Genomic DNA, 11,119 nt, shown 5'->3' with positions numbered 1-11,119 from the left:
GTGCCGCCACTGGCTGACTTGAAGATCGGGTAATCGCGAGACGTGAGGTTTCGGGGCACTTCTAGTTAGAGGATTAGTGGTGGTGGGGTACGCATGACACTCGTAATCTTCGAATCTGCTCCGAGTTTTGTTCTGTTCCCAAGCAGAACGATCTTAGTCTACTTAGGAATGCACAATATTCTACCAACATACAATCAGAGTTAGTTTTCTGCTGAAAGATTATCACTTTGACTGCCCTGCCAATGAACAAGTGTGACGCTGATCGAAAGTCACTACACTTACAGTTATGCCACTTGGTGAGTGTGAGGAGAGCTTTGGAAATGATACATATCTACTTACATTTAGTATGTACACCCATAATAGTGAATAATCATAGAGTTGTTGCACACAGACACAGTACAAGAACAGAAAGTGTAATTTCCCTACCCCTAAAATTATGTGTGAAGTGTGACTCATAAAAATTAGAAATAAAAGGGACAGGCGCAAGAGGGCGAGGGGGCACCAGAGCGTTTTTGTACCCCTCTTATCACGTCGTTTTTATTCAATTTGTTTTCTTTTGAACTTCGTTGCGTTGTGATTCGTGGTGCAAATCTTAAAGACTGCTTCCGGGCGCAAATCGATTGATAAATTGGAGTGCGGTCCCAAGGTTATGCGATGAAACAAAAGTCAATATTCAATTGAATGACATTGAACATCGTAGATATTGGAGATGGAGGAGGCTGTGAGAAAATACAATGCTGGGACTCGACAAAATTTTTGACCAAAATAAAACTAGCACCACTGGTAATAAGGAACATAGAAAGGTAAATAAATATTCTACAAAACGGGCAGGTTCAATAGAAACAAAAGCAATAACAACAGCCATACGCTCCGCAACACAAATGAATGGCAATACAAAAAGGAAAATGTGTCCAACATGAACGGCAAGGGAGAGACAATGAAAGAGGGAGAAGCGCGGAATAAAGACGCGTTTGCATTAATAGCAGGAAAGCGGTTTTAAAGAAATATTTCTAAAACGATACAAACTTCAGCATATATGCGGAGTTATCCACGTTAATGAACTCGCCTTCGTCGTTCATTGCTGTGGAGCCTGAGCCAGCTTCCATGTCTTAGGAAGTAAAGTCCTCGGTACGCCGTGCAACAGCTCAAACAGAAGATTGTCGATTTTCATATCTTGTTTTGAGAGTGCATATGACGAATATAAAATTTTACTACGTAGGAAGGTGCCCATCTATTTTGCCTCAGAAGTGATAAATTTTGCATATTAGCTCCTTTCAAATGGGAAATTTTCATTGGGAGAGAAAAGCAGGAAAAGCACGAGGAGTTACTTGTTCGAATAAAGAAATGCCGCGCTTTTAAAGGTATTCATTGATTTGATGTGATTGATTTTGTGACTGAAGCAACTATGAAAGCAATAGTTTTCAGCGAACGGACCATCTGCGACACACAAGAAATGTGCCCGCTTGTTGAAACTGCGTTATGACATATCAGTAGTCCGATCTCACCAGTCAGTTTGGCTACGCCACCTCAGCCGCGATGCATGCAGGGAACTTTGGTCTTTTATAACGTGGAATGACCTCGCTGAAGCTTTGTTCGTGCATATCATGAGACGGCACGAGTCGTGTCGTACATAGCCGCCTGTCCCCTGTGAACTAAAGTTATGGTCTCCGATCTCCCCGAGCACCGAACGCTTGGGGAGATTGGTCTATTGTCTGAATGTAGCAAGCTGAGTTTTTATATCCCCACAAACCGCGCACTCATTGTCTAAAATTTAAAATATTATTACATTTCAATAAACGTATTGCATGGCAGCACCTGAATTTGGGGTCACACTGCTCATACATTATGCGAACACAAGTCACCGCAATATCCGTGGTTCGAACGCTGTGTGCCAGGTTTTCTACTTGAGCTCATTGCCATGCGGCATTCGAAGCACAGATATTGCGGTGACTAGCGTTCGAATCTGTTTTCAGGCTGTCTTTTGTAAAATATATAAGCAGTATGATCCCGGCTTAACTTTCAAATGAAAGGACAAGTTGCGACATCTAACTGAACCAACAAGGTGGCCTGCGCACACAAACTCCCGCAAAGGCGCCATCATATCGTGGTGAATTTAGTTTTCTGAAACTTGAGTTAAAAAGTTCTTGAGTAAAAAAATTCCTCGCAGGATTAATAGAGCACTTGCTAAATCCCCCAAGCGTCCCGGCCGGCACTCGAGGAACTTCACTAGTGATAGGGAATTTTGACCAATATGGCGCTTGGAGACTCTTGAGTGTAATCCAGAGTCACCCTGAACAAGCGTCGTGGAGAGCTTCAAAGACCTGCCATTTAACTTTTAAAACTTCTCGTCAATGTTAGCACGTTTTATTGTTTGCACGCATTTCACAATTCAACCCGGCTGAGATGCAGATCTCTTTTACGATATTATTATTCTTATGATTGTTGTTTTAGCAGGAAGTGCTTAACAATCCGACAATTCACAACTAAAACCAGGATTGAGCTCGGAATCAGCGGGGCTTCTAAAAGCATTTTATTGCGTTTCTAAGGTAATATTAAGTTCTTTGAAGCTACACGAGAATAATAATATTCTATAATATTTCTACACCTCAACCAGGTTGAAAAGTGCATGAAATGCACATTATACATATAAATATATATAAAAAACGCTATTATACCTGACGCTTGTTCAGTGTGACTTTGGATTACACTCAAAAGTGTGTAGGCATCAAATTGGTCGAAATTACCGATCACTGGTGAACTGAAGGAATACCATTCCCATGATTCCTCGAGTGCGGTCCGAGACGCTTGGGGGATTCAACGAGGGATCTATTAACAAGATTGCTCGAGCCACAACGTGAGTCAGCAAGGTACCTGTTTGCGCGATCTGGCTGCATCGTTTCTTGTTAAAATATTTCTAAGAACACAAAATGTTTTAAAACAGCGGCGTTCTTCATCAGGACGGTCACATCGATGTAAACGTCGTTAATGCAAATGTTTCTGGTTGCTTACAACTTTCAAAAGCTTGTTTTCAAGCTCGATCTTATGCTGTGGCTTTTAATGGAGGGGTCTCCAGATGACTATTCGCCGAGAAACTGAGGGAAAGAAGGGGACGAGAGCGCGCGGTGACGTCAGAACGCCAAGCTCTGGTTGGGATGATTTGAGGGTAGACCTAAAGCTACCTTTTTTTTTATCTCCACCGCGGTAGTAGAACGCGCTAAAAACAGAAGATATATATATATATATATATTTAGGTTTGCAGTGCACAGCACATCCGAGAAAACTTCAATAAAACATTCAGTTAAAAAAAAATTGTTGATGCGACGAATATTTGTTTGCAGATTGTGATTGTGATCATGACAACATTATGAATAATGAAACTCGCAATTTCAGCTAGCAGGGCGTATGCTATTTGTGATTTTTAGAACAAAGGTTTTGAATGCCAATGTCGTTTATTGTTTTGGAGCTTCCTGAATGTGACACAAATACAACACGAGTTGGGCTGAACACAAAGGTATTATATAAATTAAACTAAATACCGCGGCTCGTTGCTTGCTATAAAATTCACTAAGAACAAGTCACTCTTCCCTGTATTGAAAGCGTTACGCGCTCATCAATTTGTTTCAAACAAAGTAACCAGATATAAATAGTGTCACATTGCTCGCAGCGCGTGACATTAAGAGTGCAACGCTGTTATAACGCGGAAAAAGATCGCTAGCCTGTTTTAAAACTGAAACGCCATCGCTAGAATTTAATCTCAATGGAATGTGTGCATCTCTGGTGCCTGCATAGTTGGAAAAATACGGCATTCATCAATAGGACACTTTAACTAAAGCAGAAGTACCGATGTCTTGTTCGCTTTAACCAAGTGGCCCAGCATTGATATCATGTCTGCTTTCGATCTCGTGGGACAGCTCTCCCTTCATACTGCGCTAGAACATACTACACGTGAACACATCTTTGTTGTAGTTCTACAAAGAGCTGCTTAGTAGTCCGCGCCTCGCAAGAAAAAGCTACCCGTTAAATAAAAAAGAAGAAAAACATGAATTTCACAAAATTGCAGGCTTTGCCACGGTTTGAAGAGGCGAATTAATATGCAGCACCTTGCACAGTCTCCATGCACACTGAATCTCTTTCTGTTAAACTTTAACAGAAAAATAAATACTGAAAATGTTGCTAGAATAAAGGACTGACTTCAAGGCGCAGCAAACGGCGGGCGGAGAATAAAAAGAAGAGCCCGGTTAAACGCGCCCATGCCGTTCTCTAAGTTTGGCGGTCTCTGATCCTGTGGGCGCCCATAGAATGTGACAGGATGTTTCGTTTTGATCTAGCGGTGCGAGGCGCAGAAGTGGAAAAAAGGGTTCTCATGATAAAATAAAGTAAACGATAAGAAATAAACGACCAAAAGATTGGTGTTCTTTTCAGCCAACGACAAAATTAGAAGAAAAAAGTACACTTGGAAGAAAGGTGGGACTACTCTGCTCCGGAGGTATGAACACTACATAAAAAGGCTTCTGTTCGCTTTGAGGTGTTTATGCACGTCTTCGCTGTTGGAGGCTTTCTCATCACAGACATTTATTCGTTTAAAATTATCTCCGTTTTTTCTTTTTAAGATTACGATATCACAAGAGATGTCGCGCGCGTGTAAACGGTTTACAACTGAGAAGTCTGCAGTTTCTTGGCTGTGTTCTCTCTTCGCCAATTTCAAGCAGATACAACATTTTTTCTTCTGAGGTGTGTTGGCACACAACCTTCATTGGCGTCCAAAAACCTGCAAAAACTATCGGAAATTCCTTACTCAAAAATTCAAACAATGTGCCAAAATGCGGATAAAAAAAATTGTATTTTGTGCCTTTGAGGTCAGCCGAAGTTCAGGAAATCGTATCATCCCATGCATTAAATGACGCCATAGTAACCCTGTAGAAAGGGGGAAAAAAGACGGGCAAGCACAAAGACCCGAACGCAGCTAAAAGTTTCTTAAGCCAAGAGAGAGGCTTTCGACCTGTACCCCCTTAAATTTAAACACAACAAACATTTAACGAAAAAGATTAAAACAGCGCAAAAAACGACGGACAGGGTAAAGAAGGACGCAAACAGAGCGCTGACTTCCAACTAAATTTTTATTGGACCCAACGGTGCAATATGTGCGCACATTTGAGAACAAGAAGAAGAAAATCAGCCTAAAAAAACACCCAAAACAAAAGCACAAAAAACGAAGTATCACATCTAAAAAATCAAACAAAGTTCACGTGTTAAAACCAAGCTATCAAGTGGCCAGAAAAGTAATCTCCTTCCTTGATAAGGCAACAGAAGGACTGCTGACAGACATGACACCCAATCTTTCTATTTCTAGAGTCTCCAGAGTTTCACGTGTCAGCTGGTCCCAGTGACGTTTAACGACCTCGCATTGTTGGAACTGAGGCTGTCATCTGCAGTCTCGGCAATTGATGTCAAGGTGACCGGAAACCGCCGCAGAGACGTTGTAAGCATGTTCCCTTAGCCTGTCATTGAGACAGCGACCTGTCTGGCCAACATAACGCCTGCCCCAAGACAGAGGGAGAAAATACACAACTCCCTCAGTGCAGGTGACGTAACGATGGCGATGCTTCATAGTGCAGGCCCTCGCCTCCCTATCAGAGGGGTTAACGGCTCCCCACAATCATGAAAGCTTTTCAGGAGCGGTGAACAACGCGTCCACATCACATCTGCCTGCAATACGTTTGAGGTTAGGTGCCACGCCATGCATATACGGATGACGGCGAATTTTCTTCCTTTTTTCTCGTCCTTTTCTACTGTTGGAAGGGATATCGCTCGTCTCAGGCCAAGTTTTGGATTCTTTGAGCAGTGACTCAGCAACAGCTGTCACCACGTGTGATTGGAACCCAGCGACAGTGAGGTGTTCAGTTTGCTTATCGAAGGTAGGTTGAACTCTGTGAAAGCAAGACCTTCGAAAAGGATGTGTGTAGCAGCAGGTCTTCGCGATTGCACGTTTTACAATTTTTTGAATGCGCGGATTCAAAGGGAAGAAGAGGCTCTCCACCCCGAGGTTCGTAAGCCCAGCATACATGGTCCGGGCACATTGTTAATGTTAATCCGGCTCCAGGTACTTCATGAGTTAATACAAGTGGCGAAAGACAGAAAAGATGTCTAAAATATGAGCCATAGATGAATGAAAGGACAAGACGTCAGTTTCCAACAGGAGTAAAAAATCGTCTACATAGCGGAAAACCCTTGCAACCTTGGTACCCTCAATGTGTTCTAGAATGATGCGATCGATGCTTGCTAAGAACAAGTCGCTAAGAACAGGGGCGATGCAAGATCCAATGCAAACTCTTTGACGGAGCAAGTAGACAGTAACCTCCCAACCCGCAAAGGTCGACCTCAGGTACTTGTCAAGGAGCTCTAAAAAACCATCAACTGATATTCCAGCAGTAAATTTTGATAAGCAACAGCACCAAACGTGTCAATACCATCACGAATGCAGACAAAAAGAAGGGAAAGGAAATATATATATATATATATGTGTTTGCATCGTGTGTGTAAGATGAATTTCCCAGACGATTTTGGGGTCATCAGAAATGTCATGTGCCACAACATCCGCAACATGACCTAAGAACAGAAATATCTGTAGCAATGTTGTGAGGGGGTAAGCAATGGTCATTCAGCATAGTCAATAGAAATAAGGATTATTATTACTATTATATTAGATTTTATGAAAAACCGAATCTTTACAGTTCGCTTAGTAGTTCCAGCGAAGCGGCCTCAGGCGACAGAAAAGACAGGCATACAGCGAGTCAGAGTCGGAAGAACATAGCTAGCCATCCTGCTGGTTCGGAACTAAAAGTGTAAGAAAGCTTTTTAAGCAACCAATGAGATCGACGAAGAATTTTATAGCCCTACAAAGGGGGAATGATGACCTGACAGAATGGCGTCCCTGAACATCTCACACCGATAACATGACGACGTCTTCTTTTCTGAGCCCGTCGTTGTTTTGTTTACGGGCCAGTCACCAGCCTGAGCCTGGAGATGTATTTTTTTGTGTGCAGATGGGAGTCCTTGAGAGATCCTGAGGGCACTTCAATGAAATATATGGACGGCTTTTTACTGAGGTTGTCTAAATTTCATCCATGGCAGGACGTAAAGAATTCGGTCCACGATAATGCCGCCATGTTGTTCAAGTCGGCTGGCGGAACACTTGCAGCCACAACCATTCTAGTTTGCAAGGCTCGTTTATATTCCGTCTAAATTCGGGTTCCAGTTTGATCTGTTCTTAATGATAACACGTCACGCCGAGGTATCCAACCCTTGTTTGTCTTTTCCTTTCCTGCCTCCCCGCTCCAATTGTGATGCAAATCGAGAGACAAAAGGGTGGTCGTCTTTTTGACGCTGAGACCACTCGGAGGCAATAAGGCTCGCGCATTGCTAAGCCGATTAAAAAGGGACAAATTGTTATTGTTATGAGTGCATTCTGGTGCTGTACAGGTGTAGGAACTTTTGAGAGTTCAAGAGGATGTCGCTTTCTAAATCTAGTTACCACACACAAAAAAATAGATTATCCCCATTTTGATATTTAGGTTCGCTATATTTCATCAATCAAAGTTGGTCTCCAGCGTGACCAGTTTGTTTCTATATTATAATACATGGTGTTTCAAGTAGCGGCCAGATTCTTTAAATAGACCGCAGAATTCGGTTTCTTAAACTATCGTGCTACAATTTTGTGCAGCGTTGCGCACAGGTGGTGCATTTTTCTATAAAATTTGCAAAGAGGGAACTTACCTGAGGAAAAAATTAATAAAAAAAGAAAGGCTTAACTGCCATGGAAAAGAGGCGAAGCCACTGGTCTTCAAACAATTGGCCACCCTATTGATGGAAGACCGGTGGCTTCGCTGAGTTTCCATAGGAGTTAAGCCTTTTTATTTCTTTACTTTTTCCTCAAGTAAGTCCACTCTTTGCAAACTTTATACAAAAAAATGCACCACCTGTTGGCAACGCTGCCAAAATCGTAGCGGGATAGGTTAAGGAACCGAATTTTGCGGCCCATTAAAAGAGCCTGGCCGCTCTTTGAGACAACCGATATATAATATATATATTTATATTTTTAATATATTTTTTTTAATTTTGTAGTTTATCCGGAATATTATCCTCAGATTTCAACCCGAAAAAGCATGCCACCCGAAAAACCTAAACTCTCTCTCGAATATTTTGAACAGATACTTTTGCCGTCAGTTTTCGTCAAAAAAAAAAAGAAAAAAAACGTGTCTATCAATAACCGCGAGACTGGCGCATCGCTCCATCACCTCCGACCGCAGCCCCTTGTGGCAGTTTCAATTGTGCGTGGGCGAAAGGGGCAACGCGAGAGGACGTTCCCTCGCGGGGCGGATCGAACTTTGGGCAGACCCCGAGCTTCCCTTCCCCGCCCGGGCTGCCACAAAAGGAGACCACCGGGAATGAGGGGGCAGCCGAGAGGGGCTCCGGCGCCCGGTCACCGAGAGAAATCGGGTTTCCGTCCGGGAACCTATACCTCGGAACGTTCCGAAGAACCCACAACACCAAAGATACTCACGTCCTTCACTTTTCCTCCGTTTTCTTACTCGGTTCGGTTTTTGTTTTCGACTTTTGTGGAGTTAAAATTGAAAGTTTTTTATGGCGTCTTGGATGACTGTGCCCCGCTCACGGTTGAAAGCGTACTTCTTTTTTTACCTTTTTTCTTTTTTTCTGGGGAGGTGGATGGGGGATTTCACTCTACTGGATTCGGGCAGGATCGCGGAGAAGACTTAAAGATACTTAAACAACTAGCGAGAGAGCCAATTTTATTTCCGAAACAATATCCTTCGAGACGCAGGAGCACACGAGAGGAAACGAACCTTTCTGGCAATTTTCTTGAGTTTATCCTGTTGCCGATTTACGGTTTTATTTATACAATGACTCAAACGGCACAGTTTTTAGGAAATCGTACAAATTCAAGGTACTACCTTCACGAATGTGTAGCAGGTCCGACGAGATGGCAGTTAAGAGTCGCAAGTTTGTTCCATGGTAGGGTGCAAACGAATACTTGAGTCTGCCTGGCACAGTTTCATAGAATTATAGAACTATTTTAATAGCAGGTACAGGAATTTATCGATATTGCTGTTTTACAAATCTTACGCCAAACTGATGGCCTTTTTAAAATAGTATTATGTAACGCCTCTTTCGTTGATATCACAGGATCACAATACCTGCTTTTATTAAAGCATGAAATGCTTTTAAACGTAACCCTTATTCCTAACTTTTTATCCTTCCCTTCGTCCGTGCATTTACAGCTAAATTTAGCTGTAAATTGTCACATTATGTCACGTCACGTCACGTGATGTCACTTGTCCTATTCAACTCGGTGAAATATACGGCACGTGACCTCTACCCCAATTCAGTTTCCTCACTAAATTTGGCGGGTAAAATCGACATCAAGGAACCAGATTTCACGTGACCTGCACATCAGTTCAGTTTCCCCGCTAAATTTAGCGGCTCAATGTATGTCATATGACACACCAATTCCCCACTTCCTTCTCTCTCCCTTTCTTTTCCTATCCCTCCCCCGTCGTAGCAGCACCTCATTTATAATCCTAGTGATCCTAGGGCCCCCATCCACCTCTCCCTCTCTCTCTCTATGCCATCTTCCCATGCCTCCCCATTCTTCTATAAAGCCCTACCATTCCCCTTCTTGGTCATATGACACACCAATTTAGTTTCGCCGCTTAATTCAGCGGGGAAATACTGTACTTAACGCCACCAATTCCGTCTGCCCATTACTCTCTCCTCCCTTCCATCTCCTCTTTTCCCAAGATACCTCGTCACACCCCTACAGTACCCTCATTCCGTTCCCATCTGCCTCCCTTCCCCTCTCTCTTCTTCCTTCCTCTCCCCCGTTCCCTTCCCTCTCCCTGTTTTTTACTCCCTCGTACAGTACCCTTCCTTCTTTTCCTGCCCCACTTGCCGTTCCTCCCCTTGCCGTCTTCCTGGTCAGGTAACACACCAATTCAGATACCTCAAAATAACGACCGTTTAATTCATTAACGATTACAACAATCGCTCCTAAAAACTGCATTTTATGCATTTTGACTTTAAGGTAATCGTCGCTGCCATTTTTCGAATTACCCTCAATATAAGTCATTCATAGAGACAAGAAAGTTGCCTACGACAATCAAGCTTGTTCTAGGTTTTGCAATGCTCAAGGTTGAGGATTACTTATCGATCGAAGTATTTTCACTGAAATCTCAGCAATACTTACTGCATTCTGGGAACCCGGCCAAACAATCATGCTTTGTGTGCAGGACTTTCCTTTAATTTTTGCAACAATCCGGCGTTGTTACAGGGCTGTTAAATATATATGCATTCATGAAAGCCCCAACTACTATAGGGCCTCCCCCACAGGTTCCGAGTGCTTACTACTACTCCGCATATCGTAGAAAAAAGATCACCGGCCCACCTTTAATTTCTTCACATTATGAGCTGGGCGGTGGGCATCTTACCACAATGGCCTTGGAAGTGTTAGTGATCCTAAGGCTGTGCGCCATTTTGCCTCTCATACTGCATCCCCATTGAGGAGCGATGCCTCCCCTCCTTCCCATTGGTTAAGCTGATTAAAGGAAAGTCAGTGATGGGCGTCCCGAGTGCGTTGTTGTGCGGCACGCACTCGTGAACGCTGTAGTGCTGCCAGTTAATGCGGAGAAAGAGTAACGAGTTTTGGCGGAGACAGTCCCGCTTTAAAAATACATTTTTCCCGTCCCGTAATTGTCTATCAACGAAGCGTCACGTCCGGGTGTCGTGGGAAAGTGCGTGCAAAGTTGCAAAATGGGTCCTAAGCGAGTGGAAGAAATCTGAAAGAACACATACTACGTTTTATAAAAAAACAAACTGACTATAAAAATGTTACCCCTCATAGTGTAAATTTAGAGCTCGTTCTGTGGTATCATTGGTTCAGTTCGCACAGGCGTTTGTTCGGGTCACTTTTATATATTACTATATTTGGCAAGGATTGATTTGTTTAAAAATTAAGAAAGGTGCTCATGCACCAACTAAACGAAGATTTTCGGAAGAATATGCATTTGCACAGTGTACTAAATTGTAGCAGAGCTTGCTTTTTCTT

This window comes from Ixodes scapularis, unplaced genomic scaffold (assembly GCF_016920785.2).
Source record: "Ixodes scapularis isolate PalLabHiFi unplaced genomic scaffold, ASM1692078v2 PGA_scaffold0__279_contigs__length_252992795, whole genome shotgun sequence".
In the NCBI taxonomy this organism is placed as follows: Eukaryota; Metazoa; Arthropoda; class Arachnida; order Ixodida; family Ixodidae; genus Ixodes; species Ixodes scapularis.
Note: the sequence above shows the minus strand (reverse complement) of the source record.